We start from the raw sequence: 16,656 nt of genomic DNA, 5'->3' as shown, positions 1-16,656 counted from the left end.
TTTCTTTCTTTCTTTCTTTCTTTCTTTCTTTCTTTCTTTCTTTCTTTTCTTTATCTCTTTCTCTCTTTCTTTCTTTTTGCATATCAGACCAGAATGGTAGGATAGCCAGGAAAATGGCAGAGAAGTGAAATCAAGCACATCAGGTTCAGTATCTGGAATAGTATGAGTACACCGGGCTAGTTACAATTAGACTGGGGATGGGGAGCAGTAGGTACAATAAATGTCAAGGAGTAAGAGGACCTGAGATCAAAGCTATTTATTTGCTGGGTGACCGACCTCAAGTGAGTCACAGCTGCTCTGGGTCTCAGTTTCCCCATCTGTAAAATGAAAAGGTTAGACCATATGGTCACTAAGATCCTGAAAGATATCAAAGGCGATAAAAGGACCCTATTAGGCTTTTAGAAGACCTTTGTCAGCAGGGTGGCTAGGTGGCACAGTGAATAGAGCACTGGCCCTGGAGGCAGGAGGACCTGAGTTCAAATCCAGCCTCAGACACTTAACACAAAAACTAGCTGTGTGACCTTGGGCAAGTCACTTAACCCCAACTGCCCTCCAAAAAGCAAAAAAAAAAAGACCTTTGTCAGAAAACCCTGTATCCTCAGACATAAGAGAGATAGCAATGGCTTGTGGGAAGAAGGGAAGGGCATGTCTAACTTTAGCACTCATTGCCAGATCTAAATTTCTAGGACGAGATGACTCTTAACAAGACTATATCAGGATTCCTTGATATGTAGAGCCTCACATGGTCAAATTAATAAGAAGAGGAGGCAGCTACATTTCGAGGCAAAAGACCTGGATTCAAATCCTATCTTTTCCATTTACTGTCTCTGTATGACTTTGGGCAAGTCTACCTCCCTGGACCTCCATTTCCTCATCTGTAAAATGGGCTAGATGATATAGCCTCTGAGTTCCCTTCTACCTCTAGAGTTATAATCCCACTAGCAAGACAATTTCTCATGGTCCCTTCTAGCCCTAAGTGTCTCAGACTAAGAATTCACATTTCTACATGACCCTGAGGTTTATAAGGCATTTGGTTCTTAACAGCTCTGTGTGGCTGTGCCCAGATGAAGGACACTGAGGGACAGTAATTTGCAGTGATCACACAACTTAACAAGCAAGTGTTACAGATAATCGATTTGGGGGCTGGAAGGGGCTTTATGGGTAGAGAATGTGTGTAATTATGAAGAGAAGGAAAGAGTCTTGGCTCCAGTCTTGAATATTCTGCTGTTCCTGTTGCTGTGGCTATTCCCCAATGCTGATGCTTCTGTTGTTTTGGGGGAACTTCAGGAGATGTAGCTGTTTCTGAAACAGGAAATGCTTTAGTTTTGCCCAAAGGAAGGAGTACTAATCTCAGAGTCAAGTGACATGGCCTGAGACCTCATTCTGCAACTAACTAGTTAGGGGCATGTCAACTGTCCCTTCACTTCCTCCCTCATTTTCTTCACCTGTAAATCAAGGGAGCTGAATTAATGCTCTGAGATCCCTTCATGTGCTTCCATTCTACGAGTCCAGAAGAGTTTAGGGAATTTTGTTATTGTTATGGAGCGGGGGCAGGGAGAGGGTCAGCTACCTTTCTTATTGAAATTGTTATAGAAATAACCACCTGAGTAGTCGTGAAAGATGGCTGTCTCTTTGCAAAATTAATTATGGGAAAAAAAAAAAGATCAAAGCAGCCTTTTCATGTCCTCTGGAAAATATTCACTGCCATGATGAGGGTCCTGTGTCTTAACTGTGAGATTTGAAACACCATTACTTCTGTATCACTAACAAAATCTACTGGTCACATTCACTCAAATCACTCTTCTGGCTAGTCTGTTTTGGGTTGTAAAGTAGAACTATCCCACCCCATTTCAAGAATTTTACTGGAGCCCTTCTCCAAAGTCTACACTCTCTCCTCCTCCACCACCACCACTGCCATTGGGAGACCTTTCAGAAAACTGTACCAGACCACATTTGCTCCCCAAGCTCCCCATAATGTTTGACATTGAACAGAATGCCAGGCACAGGCAACATTACAAAATGCATCTCTAATGCTAGAATGAGGCTGAAAGTCCTGCAGAGTGCCTGCATGATGGATCAACTTTCTCATGATGACTCGTCTATAATAATAGTTCACATTCCGAATAACACTATTAGCGAAAATTGTGGTGTTTGAATATTCTCGCTAAGAGATATGGAATTGTTAATAGAAATTCCAGGAAGCTTCAATCTGAAGCTGCCCCCAGCCAATTACCTTCTGGATATGATGTAAACTGGAGAGAGAGGAGTCTGCACTTTCTGCCAAAGGTTTACCCTTTCTAATGCTGTTAATGAGGTCAAGAAACTTGCCTGGTATTTAGCCCCCTCCACAATCTGGCACCACCCTATCTTTCCATCCCTATCCCATACACCTCTTGCCCACATACTCCTAGACTACTGGACTACTAAAGACAAAAAAACAAACAAACAACAATAAAAACCACCCTGGGCTTTTCCCGTTCCCTGTATTTGTTTGCCCTGTTCCCTGTGCCTAGAATACTCCCTCATCATCCTGACCTGTTACATACCTCATTTTTTTTTTAAGCAATCGGGGTTAAGTAACTTGCTCAAGGTTACACAGCCAGTTATTTCTAGGTGTGGTGCTGAGTGCCTGAGCCCGGGATTCGATCTCCAGGTCGTCCCAACACAGGAGCCGGCGCTCTTACTCGCTGAGCCACCTGGCCGCCCCTAAGCAATTGGGGTTAAGTAACTTGCTCAAGGTTACTCGGCCAGGTGTTTTTGGGTGGGTGCTAAGTGTCTGAGCCCGGGATTCGATCTCCAGGTCTTCTCAACACTGGAGCCGGTGCTCTTACTTGCTGTGCTACCTGGCCGCCCCACATACCTCATTTTAATACCTAAAGGATCCATGTTTTAACTACATCACTATTCCCCTGGGGCCCTTTGTCTCCCTGGTTCATCATTTTTCTGAAGGTCTTCATCTTATCAGGGTGACGTTGAACCCCATTCTTCAGATGCAATCTAACTAGGGTGTGATACTGAAGGGCGGTTGCCTCCCTATCCTGGCCATGGCAGGTACTAATGTAGCCTCAGTTGGGAGCCTTTAGCTCCCAAGTCCCTCTTGGAATGGTGCATACAGTCTACTAAAAGTCCTACATCTCTTTCAAATGAATTGTAGCCTGGTCATACTTCTTCCATCTTACACTTGGAAAGTGGATTTCTGGAACCAAAGCACAAGACTTGGGATATATTCCTATGAAATGTCACCTTATCAGATTCATTCCCCAGGTTTTTTGTTTGTTGGTTTGGTCTGGTTTTAGCTCATTGACATCTTTGGGATCCTGACTCTGTTACTGAGGATGTTAGCTGCCCCCTCCTTAACATGACTTGCTTACCAGCTCAGCTCACCTGTGAGAATAATCTCACTTGGGGCGGCTAGATGGCCCAGTGAATAGAGCGCCGGCCCTGGAGTCCGAAGGACCTGAGTTCAAATCTGACCTCAGACACTTGACACACTTACTAGCTGTGTGACTTTGGGTAAGTCAATTAACCCTAAGTACTCTCCAAAAAGCAAAAAAAAAAAAGAAAAGAATAATCTTCCTCCTCACTTAGCTCCCTTTGAGGCTCAGCTCAAGCATCACCTTCTACAAAAGACCTTTCCTAATCTTGTCCCCAACTGTATTGCTCTTCTGGTGTCAAAGGGAATAGAGTGATGGGCCTAGAATGAGGAAGATACAAATTCAAATCCAGCCTCAAACCCTGACTAGCAATGTGACCCTGGGCAAGTGATTTCAACTTTCTTTGCCTTTATTTCTTCATCTGCAAGAAGAGGATCATGAGCTATCATGCCCACTCCTAGGCACATATTTTAAGGAGTTATTAATAAGTCTTTGGGGAGTTAATATAATGAAGGTCATTATTAAAAATAAAAATCCCATATACATCAAAAATTTGTAGAAGCACTCTTGGTAATAGCAACGAACATGACACAAAAAGAGGTCCCCACCAATTGGATAGGAGCTGGGCATTACTGCCTGATGACTAGAGCTATTCAGAAGCAGAATAGGGAAAGATCCTGGGAGACCTTTGAAAAGGTCTCCAAGCAGAGGCTGAGGACCATTTGTGGTCCATGTTAGAGTAAGGATCCCCTTTCAGCAAGTTGGGCTACATGGACCCTGAGGTACCTTTCAATTCACAGATTCCATGATACTGAATTAAAACAAAAAGTGAATGTGATGAATGTGAGGAAATGTGAGAAGACATGTGAACTGATGCAAAGTAAAGCAAGCAGGACCATGAAAAGAAGACACACAATGTAATGGAGAGAACAGAAATGAAACCATCAAAACTGAATGTTACATCATTATAAGGACAGAGCAGATCCTAGAGAAGTTCCAGTAGAATGCTGCTCCTTCCTTTCCTTGCACAAGTTGGGAGGGCCATGGATGTCCTGGTTAGTTTTGGTGAGTTTTCTTTTCTCTTCCTTTTTTCTTTGTTAAAAAGGGAAGAGGGGGGCAGCTAGGTGGCCCAGTGAATAGAGCACCAGCCCTGAAGTCAGGAGGACCTGAGTTCAAATCCAGCCTCAGACACTTACCACAAAAACTAGCCATGTGACCTTGGGTAAGTCACTTAACCCCAATTGCCCTCCAAAAGCAAAAAAAAAAAAAAAGGGGAAGAGGAATGAGGTTTATTGTGAAATGTAGGTGATATAAAAACAAAATTAGAAGGAAAAGAGAAAGAAAGAAGAAAAATGGCAGTAAGGGAGAAGGTTGGGAGAAGAAAGTTGCCTACTCTCCACAAGGGTATAAAACATGGTAGAACAGTTTCTGTCCCAGGACATGAGCCCACCAACCCTCCTCAGCAACATTCTTCTTGCTGACCCCCTGAGCCTTCCTTTACTTCCTGCCTTCCCAGACCCAAAGTACCTTCCAGTCATCTGGATTCTTCTTAGTCCTGGGCCTCTTGCCCCATGTCACCCATGCCCCTGAATGACAACTGAATTGGTCATTCCACTTTGTTTCTAAATGTTCGAATTGGAACCACCAGCATGTTTCCTAGGCTACAAAATTAACAAGCTGGCTAACTGACTAAACAAAGGCTGTGAGAGAAGCTGCATGTTAAGACACACTGTACTGTGCTCAGCAATGTGCAGAGAGCTGGAATGAGCCCCATTTGGGCGAGCAGCCCAAGACTACCAGGAGACCCAGCAGCACTTGCATACAGAAAGGAGTCCCTGTTTCTACACATTCCACCCTCTTTGGTCCAGGGCCCAGACACTAGCATTTGATGTCACAGACACGATTATAATGCTCATCTGTAATGATAAAGATGACCATCTTCGATGAAAACCAACTCATTGGCTCTGTTGGTCTGGACACAGAAGGCACCTTGAGTATGCCAGATTGGCAGACTTCACTGTGGGCCCCAGAGCGGGCCCAAACGTTTTCTCCCCTAAAGTTATGGCTCTCAGTCACTGTTCATGGAGCCAGAGAAACTAATAGCCTAGAGAATTGGCAACCAGATTCAGAGGCCTTGTTGATTCCAATATGGCAGGCCTGTTGGAGCCAGGGAGTCACTAGAGATATCCCCCACTAGCCTGTACTCCCACTTACGGTACTTTTCTTTTCTCCTCCAACTGAATGCAGCAAGGAAGCTGGGGGGGGGGGGGGGGGGAATGCCTCGCTGGGATGTCTGAGCAATACAGGAAACCAGCAAGAGAAAACAGACCAACTACCTCTTTTTTTAAGAAACAAAAAATCTAAAGAACATCACCTATGATACACATCAGAAATAGAAGACTCAGGGAAGAAGACCAGCACTCTCTCAGCAGGACCAAGCTCATCAGAAAATGAGGTGACTTAACTGCTGAGCAGTGGGGAAAACTGATTCACCCACTCCCTGGCCTGCAATTAGAGCACCTCACTGGACATACAGGTTTTCTACCCTCTCTTGGCCCTTACTCATCCATCCCTAAGGTGGGATGGAGCTAACAGGTTGAGAAATAGCCATCAAAAAGGCAAAAGGAAGGAGAAAGAGGAGGAGCCAAGAGGTTGAATAATCTAAGTCCCAGAAAATTCCATTCTGCATAAATAGGAGAAAGGAGCCTGGAATTTACCATGGACTCCCAGATGGGTCTAATCATACTGAGGCTGGAGCTCCCTCACTCTATTCACCAAGAGAAGAGAAGTGTTCTAAGCAGGAATGTGCACCAGTGGGAGGTATCATCAAGTGACTCCCTACATCTGGCACATCCACAGGGCAGACACACATTTCCAGCCCTTTTCAAAGTGCTCCCTCATTTGATCTTTAGAACACCCTCAGAGAGTTACACAGCATACCTATTCTAATCCCCCACATGGGGCCTATAGAGGTTAAGGGTGCTCGAGGTGCCACACCTAATACGTGATGGAGGGGGACTCAAATGTGGGTCTACTGACTTCAAAGGGAGAACTCTGGTCACCTGACTGCATTTTCTCTGGAAGGATGACTTTGCCCATAAGCTCCATTCTCTGAAGTGGTCAGCCACCAGACAGAAAGCAGGTGTGTGGAGAGGGGGAGGGTCTTTTACAAAGGGTTGACAGATATTACATAGGGTGATGTCTTCATCTTCAGACCAGGAAGGGCAATATCGGTGCTGACCTTGAAGATATCACAGCAATATAAATGAGGATATCCACATAATATTAACATTACTAGCTTACACTGATGTAGTACTTTATGGCTTACAAAGACCTTTCTCCACAAGAGCCCAGGAAGGTAGATATTACAAATATCATTTTAGTGAAACAGAGAGACCCAAAAGATGGGTGATTTACTTGTGGCCATAAAACAACTCCATCACAATGACAAATAGGTCAGACCTAATCTTCAAGGAAAGTTGAATAGCTTTGATGGTGAAATAGCCTGTGATGGTTCCCCTCCCCACTCTTCCCCTTTCTCTGGCTTTCATGAGAATCTAAGAAACAACTGCAACAAAAGCAAATCTTGCCTTCAATTTCAGTAAGACCCTGAAATAGACAGAGCAAAGCAAGTCAAAATTTCCTAGTAAATAGACCATTTTTCTAAAAGTAGTGAATGAAGTGATTCTGGAAATGTAGAATGCTTTAAGGTCTCCCCCCACCCAAAAAAGGAAATTCAAGTGGTCACTGAAACCAGCATAAATGAAATTAACAGAAATATTAAACCTTTCTAAAGGCTGAAATGGAATTTTTATATCAATTAACAAGGACAAATTTTCTGCATTGCAAGGTGCCTTCTGTATCCAGACCAAATTTTCTGCTTCCAGATAATGGAGATAACATTAAAATAAGTTGAATTTTTAGGCTTAAGAAAAATGTGATGTCAAAGGCAGCTGAGGTCAGAGTTAGCTATATGCACAGTCAAAATAGGTAGCTATTAAATGATCAGCAGCACTAGGAAAACTCCCCACACCCATGCCAGTCTCAAAGTCTTCTCCATCAGCCCCTTAACCTAAAATTCCATAATTAGAAATTTATTCCTTTGATTACTATGTTTCTAGTGCTATCCTCACATGGAAAGATCTTTTATTTTAAAATGATTAATCCTTTAAACCACTTTCAACCATATACACATGGAACTCATTTAACAAGGGACAAGTCACCAAGAAAGACCAAGCTGCTGTTGTGACAAAGACTAAGCTCCCTGTTCATGTCACCAGTCAATATTATGAATGAAGGTGAGTGATTATCTGCTGGTCCTGATCAAACACTTCAAAAAAAATATAAAGCACTAGACAAATGGGATACGGTAGAAAAAATATGGTATTCCTAGTTCATCCATTCATTAGCTGCATGACCTTGGACAAATCACTGAACTCTTTGAGCCTCAGTTTCCTCATTTGTAAAATGGGAAGTTTAGACAAGATGCCCCTCGGGCTCTTTTCAGTTCTAAATCCTGTGACTCCATGAGTGTGAGGCATAATTAAATTATTAAGTAGCATTTAGCAACAACATATTCAGGCTGGCCATCTAAGTGGTACAGAGTAGCTGCAGAATCCAGCTTCTAAAGGGTGAGTCTTCCTTAAGAACTCAGTTCTGGAGGTTTCCAAGTCAGTCCCACCATTCAGCCCAAACCTCCTTCCTTTTCTTGACTCTCCAAGAAGTGTGTCTTCTTTCCCTCATTCCTCCTGCATCTGTTCTCACTCCAATTGGTACACTTCACTGAGATCTCTTCACATTCAATATAACAAATGGACCAGCCAACTTCCACAGCCAGAGCCCCAGTTTGGGCTGAACTGTCCTGCCAACAATTGCCCAACTCTCCAAGAATCAGAGTTGGAAGGGTCCCCAGAAGTCATCTAACATGCATGTATCAGAACAGGAATCCCTACATTACAGAGCAGTCAATCAACATTAAGCCCCCATTATGTGCCAAGCACTGTGCTAAGAGGCAAACCAGACCTTGCAGGGAGCTCACAATCTAATGGGGAGACAAGAAGCAAACAAATATATGCAAATGTACAGGAAAAATAGAAAATACTTAAAAGAGGGAAGGCAATGGAATTAAGAGGGGTTGAGCAGTTGCTCAACCTGTCAACACTTATTAAGCACTTACTATATGCAGAGCATTCAGTTGAACTTAGGAGACAGATACAAAGACCTGTACTTCCTTGGCTTCCTTGGGGACTCAGTTCAAATCCTACCTGGTGCACTGAAGAAAGTCCTTCCTGGTCCTTCCCATCCTAACTACAGCTAATGCTTTACCTCAGGTTACCTGCCATTTGGACCTTGTATGTACATTGCTATTTGCACGTTCTCCCTCATTAGAATATGAGCTCCCAGAGGGCACAGACTATGTTTTTGTCCTCCTTAAGGACTCTTAGAAAAGTGCCTAGTACATCTGTTGTTGAGTCATTCAGTCGTGTCTGACTCTTCATAACCCCACATGGGGTTTTCTTGGCAAAAAATACTGAAGTAGTTTGTCATTTCCTTCTCCAGTGGACTAAAGCAAAGAGGTGAAATGACTTGCCCTAGGTCACACATCTAGTGAGTGTCTGAGGCTGAATTTGAACTCAAGCTTCCTGACTCCAGGCATAGTGCTCCATTCACTGAGCCATCTAATTAGCTGTCTCTGCCCTGCACACTTGATAAATGCCACTCCTTCTTGTTCTGCTCTCTGTTATCAAGAAGCTAATGGTCTATGCGGCAAGCAGGGATGATGAGGGAGAGAAAAAGATACCAATACAGATACCCACAAAATGATGAATCCATTCTTTTTTTGTCCAGATCTGTGATTTCATCTGGGCAGGTAGTTCCCAGTAAGGAAATTCCCTCTGCCAGTGCATATGCAGTGCATAAGCTCTGCAACTTAAGTCTTGAGAGACATTGAGAAGCAATGTGACCTGCCCACAGTCACACAGCCAGTATAAGTCAGAGAGAGGATTTCATCGAGAGCATCTGAATTCCAGGTCATCCTATCCAAGATAAGACTGGCTTTGTGTTTGCTATGTCAAGCTGCCTGCCCCCCAATAAGTAGAGAACTACAGCATAAAATTCTGTATAAGGGCAGAGTGAGAATGTCATTGCCCACCAAGAAGACCAGGGAAGCTTTCCCTGGACAGAACAGGTGGCATTTTATCAAATCCAGAATAAAATGTAACTGCTGAATTTATCTTGAATAAAATGTATACAGGATCAATACCAATAAGCCAATGTTCAATTAGATAGTGAGGGGTGGGGATTGAGGGGTGGGGAGAGACATAACCAACCTGAAGTCAGAAAGACCTGGACTGTGTAACCAGTAACAACAAAAGAAAGGGAGTGGACTAGTTAAAACACTAAGCCCTCCAGCCAAAGCCCCCCAGAGGCAAAGCTGTAACATGAGTAATTTGCCTTGGGCAATCACATGACCCTTTTCAGTACCAAGTAACTTCATGATATCCCTAGCAGCCCAGAGTACTCAACTACATTCAGGGACCAGTGTGGCGGCAAAATTCAAATTCAAAAACATTAAAATTGTTCCCCATTACTCCCTAACTATGCTCTAATCTAGGTAACTCAGGAGAGAGCAACCAAGATCTGAAGGTCATTATGTTATTATAATAATCTGACTCACCAGTTAGACTATGAGAAACTGCTGTGAGTATTTTTCCCTTCCTCACTTCAAACAAGAATGTGATGGTTTCATAAGGGAAATAACCTGAAAATCTGTCTCCAGCCACCTGAAATTTAAGCTGCCCAAATCATACCAAGCGGCAAGTTATTCTACCATTAAAAACATCTGCTGACTCTGGAGTACAGAGTAATGCTTAGAACTAGGGCAATTCTGGGTTCACAAAGGGCCTTCCTAGGGATGAGTTGAACTGATGAACACCAACGCAGCACAGAAAACTATAACCCACCAACGTTTCAGCAGAAGCAACAGCCTGGTTACTTTGCCACCATTTTGGTTCCCATTAGAACCACATGATTCACCATCTCTCCTGAGACAGCCATAGACAAAGGATCCATTTGGGATAGCAGAAGATGGAAAAATTCATCCTCAAATCAAGAGACTCCCTGTAATCGTGTAGATGCAAAGCAAACATCCTTCCCTTTGGGAAACAGGAAAATCTATCGCTCTTGGGAGAGGCAAGGGTTGGAAGAATTGCTAATACTTCTTGCTTTGAACCAGACACCAGGCTGTGGTCTTAAGCCCTTGTCTATAAAGGTCCTTCAGAATTAGGGCAAAAAGAGTCTTGAGCAGAAAACCAAACACTACTGTAACCCCCTAGAAGTTGGGTCCTTGGCAGAAATCTATAACGAGTAGTTCTATATAAAACACCAGGATCGGCCTCATTTGCTTCCAAATTCCTCCCAGCCCCCGTTTCCACCTCCTCCCCAGCCTTTGTTGCTTTCAGATAAGAGCAGAAAAGCACTGTCCAAGTACCTGAAAGGAAGCTTTAAGAAAAGGCCAGATTTTTCCTACAAATGGCAAGAGGAGATAGCTTTCACAACAGAACTGGGAAGGTTGTGAAAGCAATAAACACTGACAAGAATAACTATGGACACTTTGTGGTGTTCAGGCAACGACTTTTCCAAATACTTCATAAGCATAACAGACCAGTTCCAATTCAGGCTTTTGGCATCAGAGGCCCTGGGTTCAAATACCACTTGGGTGACCTTGAACTCACTATTTCCCATCTCTGGTCCTCACTTTTTTTCATCTACAAAATGGTGGGAGTGGAATGAGATGATCTTTAAGGCCTCTTACAGCCCCCACTATCTTATGGCTTCCTGGAGGCTGCCCACCAGGAAGTTATAGGAAGTTGACTCAGAAAATGCTCTGGGGGAAAAGGGTGGTTTAACAACTTTCACTTTAAGCACAATAAACTTTTCCTTCATCTCAGACCTGCTTCCTTTCACCAGAGCCCAAGGTAAATGGTTACCACCTGGTCTGGCTGAATGAGGTTAGGCAAGAGAAAGAGAGTGCAGGCGGGGGGGGGTGAATCAGGGTAGCAGGGTGAATCAGGGTAGCAGGGTACAGTTTTCTCCTTTCATCAATCAGTGTTATTTCAAGCCTCTGCCTTTCCTGGACCACTCATCCACTGGGGGCCAGCAGGAAGATAAAGGTTCAAGGAACTCCATTTCTATCAGAAACATTCAGGCTTCAGGCAAGGATCCTGCCTTTAAATTGTCTTCCCCCTCTAAAGATGGCTGGTGAGAAGTATTAGGGGAAACCCTGAGAAGCTAGATAAAACACACAGGAGAGGCTCCTGGTCCAATATCAGGTGCTGCAAGCAACTGACACCGCCTGCCTGTCCTTCAATCATTTGGCATGAGGGCAGTTCTTTGTGACAGAGTGGAAAGGGCATCGGTTATAGATAGAACACCTGGCCTGGATCCAGTTCCTCTATTCAGTAGTCATGCAACCTTGGGGAAGTCTGTTAACCTCTCTGAATCCCAGTTTCTTTACCTATAAAATGATTAATACTCCTTGCACTGCTAACCTCACAGGGTTGTGAGAATCCAGCAACATCACAGAGCACCTAGTAATTGTCAGCTATAGCCAAGACTGTTACATCTAAATAGTTTACTTACAAAAGTGAACAGTTCCTTTATGACACCACCTCCCCTTGTTATTACCAAATATTTCAATGAAATGGGATAGGAAGGATAATCAGAAATCTGCCAGACCCATGAGTTACAGTTATAGGAAAATGAGAGGTTCAGGGTTACCTTTCCTGATTGCTTTTAATCATATGTGCTCTGGAGGACCCACAATTTGGGGTGCTAGGACTTGAGGTGTTTAGGTAGGCATCAAATGTCATTGACAACAATGTCATAGAGGAGATTCCTCCATTGCACAAAGTTTTGCATTGTACTAGATGACCTTGAAGTTCTCTTTCTAACTCTTTGATTTGATGACTCTGTGACTCTATTTCTGTCATTAAAGTTTTTATTGTTTTTATTATTTCTAGACCTGTGACAGTATGGGAAACTCCCTCTATCATGAAGGTCAGCAACTCATTTATAACTCCCAGTAAAAGACAACTGGCTAGGGCACTGAGAGGGCGAATGACTTGTCTATGATCACACAGCTTGTGTGTGTGTGTGTGTGTGTGTGTGTGTGTGTGTGTACACAAAAGCATGTGTCCCAGAGACAGAAATGGAACCCCAAGAATGGCCTTCTATACACAACAAGATGCTGCCTCCCCATCATCATCATCATCATCTTAATTATTATCTACAACTTGTGTAGCTTGTTCACTGAGCTGATACTTCAAACCTTCAGAGATGTGTGATCTTATCAATGTGGGCACTCATTCCATGGGGCAGTCATGTCTTCCTATCTTCTTGTCTTATGCCCTCCTATAAATCCTTGGGATGTCCATCTGTTATCTGTCTCTCTGGGTATATGATCAGCCTTCTCCCTTTTCCAGTCATATACCTCTTTGATGGCACCTATTTTATGACTTTTTACTTGCAGTTCATCAATGGTGATAGGATACAACCTGTTTAAACTCTCCACACATCGCCCCATCCTTTGGATGACCCATAATCTTGGCTCTTTGGGTATTGTATTATTTAATTATTCACAACCATATAGCATCACTGCCAGAAAATGGATCTTACTGATTAATGAGGCTTTTGTTTCAAGGAGAAGCTTAGGGTCATTAAGATTATAGCATCAGAGGAAAGAATGATTTGGCACAATAAAAAGAGAACAGGGCTAGCCTGGGTTCTAGGCTAAGCTCCATCATTATTTAACTATGTGAAGTTGATCAAGTCATTTAATCATTATGAATTTCAGTGCCTTCCCGTGCCTTCCCTAATTCCTCCAGACGAAATTGATCTCTGACCCTCCCCAAATTTCTGATAGGACTTCGGTTCTATCCTTTGCAGTCATCTTCTCATTTAAATACAAGATAAGTTCCTTAGGGCAGGAAGCATTTCATCTTTGTTTCCATAGCAACATAGTGCTTGGCACATAGTAGGTGTTTAATAAATGCTTGTTGATTGAGGATCATATAATCCAAGGTCAAATTTTACAGATGATAAAATTGAGGCAAAGTAGTCTGGTGGTCTATATCAGGTCTATAACAGGATTGTACACTCATCTTATTTCACCCATTAGTTCCTTGAGAACAAGGGATTGTGTCTTAATTCATCTTCATACCCCCAACTTCGGCAATATGCCTTGCATGTACCAAATGCTTAATATGTGTTTACTGCATTGTATTTCTTGGTATATGAAGGCATTTCTACACTGTAACATACTCTGAAAAAATTAAAAAGCACTCTGCAAAATGCTGTACAATAAAACCAAATGCTTCCAGATGTATGAAGTCAGCCTTATCCATGGATGAATAAAAAAAGATTCTGCAAGCATCGAGATGTCTTTATGGGTGTAAGTGAGGAGAACCATGAAGAGAAGAACACAAGCAGCTCTTTCCAGGAGTCCTGGAAAAATTTAGAAACCATCCTTCTGCTGTTGCTGTTTCAGGTATACAAACAGCCTTACAAAAGGCTCCCAACAAACATCCACAGAAAGCCTCATACCATAAGCAATGGTGGTCACCAGAGCCTTGACCAGTTTGATTTGTAAACAACGTGAAGATTAGGAAAAATTTAACCAAGCTCCTATGAGACAATAGATTTTTCTGGACCCACTCTACAATTGTCTAAAAGACACCTTTAGCCAATAAGGTTGTGACCATACCATTTGCCCAGCAAAGTTCTTTTCAGAGGCAGATTATGAATGGGTAACTGAAACCATACATGGAAAGAGTAAGAAGTTCTAGCTCTTCCTAGACTTACAGGCAGATGGAAAAATGGGCAAGGAGAGGGAATCACAGACTTTGGGATCACACTTCAACCCTTCCTTTTACAAAAGCACTGAAGTAGGAAAGAGAGAATAAACACATAGCAAAACATATAAACTGCACACAGGTGCAGTCCCATGGAAGACAGGAAGTGGTAAAGTGTCTGTTTACTGACAATCTAAATAACATGGTGTTATGGGAATGGGAATCTAAGATCTTACCTGCCCCTAAGCCCTTTGACAGGCTTAAGTGACTCTGAGAACCTTCCTTGATTTGAAAATATATTCTGCCCCCAATATGCTGAATGTGGTCACATGGAGCCTGTGGCGGGAGGCTGATTTTTCAGGAATGCCCACACCTTGGTGATTTATGATTGGGCAGTGGGTCAAAAGGGTTGTGACATTCTCTGAGCCAGGAGAAGGCTATTATATACCTTGATGTGAGGTTTTGTTTTGGGGCTCACTTTGAGAAGAGTTGTATGATTTGACCAGAAGAGACTCTGGGCAGCCATTGAGCCACCCGACTTTGAAAACCCAGATGTTGGTGCTTCCCTCTCTGGTAACTGACTAGGTATGGATGTAATGGTCAGACAGCTGGAAGCCTGTCTGCTGATCTGTTTCTCTGTCTGCTTGTAACTTCTGCTTGTAACTTGTTTGTATTCTCTGAAGTTCAGGGTGCTGACCTATTTCCCCTGAACTAGATAAATGACATATGTTTGATTAAAGCAAGATTGTTAACCCATTTTGAGTTGCTTTACTTTAGAAAAGCAGATCTAAGAACCTGTGTTGGCAGCCACCCTGGGGGTGCTGGGGAGCTCTTGACTGCTGGGGATCCACATGGTGCTGCAACAGGATCGGCAATGGATGTCCTTGGCTTGCTTCTCAGTGACCTCAGGAGAGTGGATCATCTCCAGAATATTCACTGAAGGGCAAGAAATATTAGAAGACATGAAGAGGCTACTCATGAAAGAAGGAAGAAGCAAGGAAATAATGGAAAGGAGAAAGTGATAGCATCGGGACCCCGTGCAAAATGTAAAGGGGGAAAGCATGCCCTGGAAGACATTAGTAAAAAGCAGCAATAATAACTAGCTCTTCACAAAAGAGGTACCCAAGCGTCCAGAAAAGAAATCAGCATCTGCACCCTCCTCCCTTTGCAAGAAGAGGAGTTACAAATGTGGAATATTGTATATACCATCAGACACAGAAATGTGTTGACTGATTTTGCTGACAGCTGTTTTCCTCTCTCCCCACCCCCAACTTTTTGTTATAGGAGATGGGTAGGAGAGGGATATATTCAGAAATAAAGGTGACATAAAAAGATTTTTAAAAGCAGCATATTCCCCCTCTCAGTAGAGCAGTGGGAGATAACAGGTGTCAAATGCTGCCTATCCTGTCAGATGTGGTCACTTTGTCAGTTGGTTTTGTTTAACTCTGGGGAGGAGGGAGAGACAGAAAGACTAAGAAAATTGGAGGTGGCACAGAGATATTTTGAAATGTTTATGCATAAAAACAAAAAAATCTTTTTTAAAAATCTGAACTAGCTGGTAACATTAAAGTTTTTAAACATTTGATGTGATTTGATTTGATTAGGCTATCTTCTGGATTCAACTGCCTTAAAGATGCTAAAGCTAACTTCTGAGTATCACTTATCCCATCAAGTTGCATATTTTATCAATGTGTCTTTCAATCATCCTCCTTCTAAAATAAGAGAAATATGAAAGTATGTCATATTTCAACTCTGCATTTTTCTCAGTGCTTAACATCGTACTCTGAAAAATTAGGTATAGTAGGCATATTTGTTGAACGAATGAAAAGACTTAAAGAGTCAGAGGACTTGGGTTCAAATTCCAGAGATACTCCTTACTGCCAATGAACTCTCCGATAAGACACTTCTCTCACATTCATTCTCTTCATCTGCAAAATAAAGAATTTCTAAGGTCCCTTCCAGCTTGTATCTATGATCCAAAGAATGAATTTCCTCAGTAATCACTACATTTGAATCACAGCTTCTGTCAGAAATCTATTAATTTAACAAACACTTACCATATAGACAAAAAATTTCACTGTTGTATTTCATATAATTTTGGCAAACAAGAAAAATCCAATGGCACTGTCTCTGGGCCTCAGTTTCCTTATCTGTAAAATGAGGGGGTTGAATTGTAGTACATTAACATAATGGCACATTTACTGCACTGTAAGAAATGATGGCTGTGAAAATGGGAAGACGTATGTGAAATGATGCAGAGTAAAGAGAATAGAACTAGAAAATAGACATTGTGACTACTTCAATGTAAATGGGAATAGGGAAAGGAGGGAGAAAGGGAAGGAAGGAAGGAAAAAAAGAGGAAGGAAGAAAGGAAGGAAAGAAGGGAGAAAAGGAGGGAGGGAGGAAGGAAGGGAGGGAGGGAGGGAGGAAAG

At 42.6% G+C, this 16,656-nt stretch overlaps 1 protein-coding gene across 3 annotated transcripts in view; it reads right to left on the bottom strand.

The window, feature by feature from the left end:
• Positions 1-16,656, bottom strand: part of PHF2 (PHD finger protein 2) — a 211,120-nt gene that overhangs the window by 119,027 nt on the left and 75,437 nt on the right. The gene's annotated exons all lie outside the window — the stretch shown is intronic.

The sequence above is a fragment of the Petaurus breviceps genome, unplaced genomic scaffold (assembly GCF_028583685.1).
Source record: "Petaurus breviceps papuanus isolate PSGF00001 unplaced genomic scaffold, PetGlider_PUasm1.0 174, whole genome shotgun sequence".
NCBI classification, from domain to species: Eukaryota; Metazoa; Chordata; class Mammalia; order Diprotodontia; family Petauridae; genus Petaurus; species Petaurus breviceps.
Note: the sequence above shows the minus strand (reverse complement) of the source record. Positions and strands in the feature narration are given on the sequence as shown.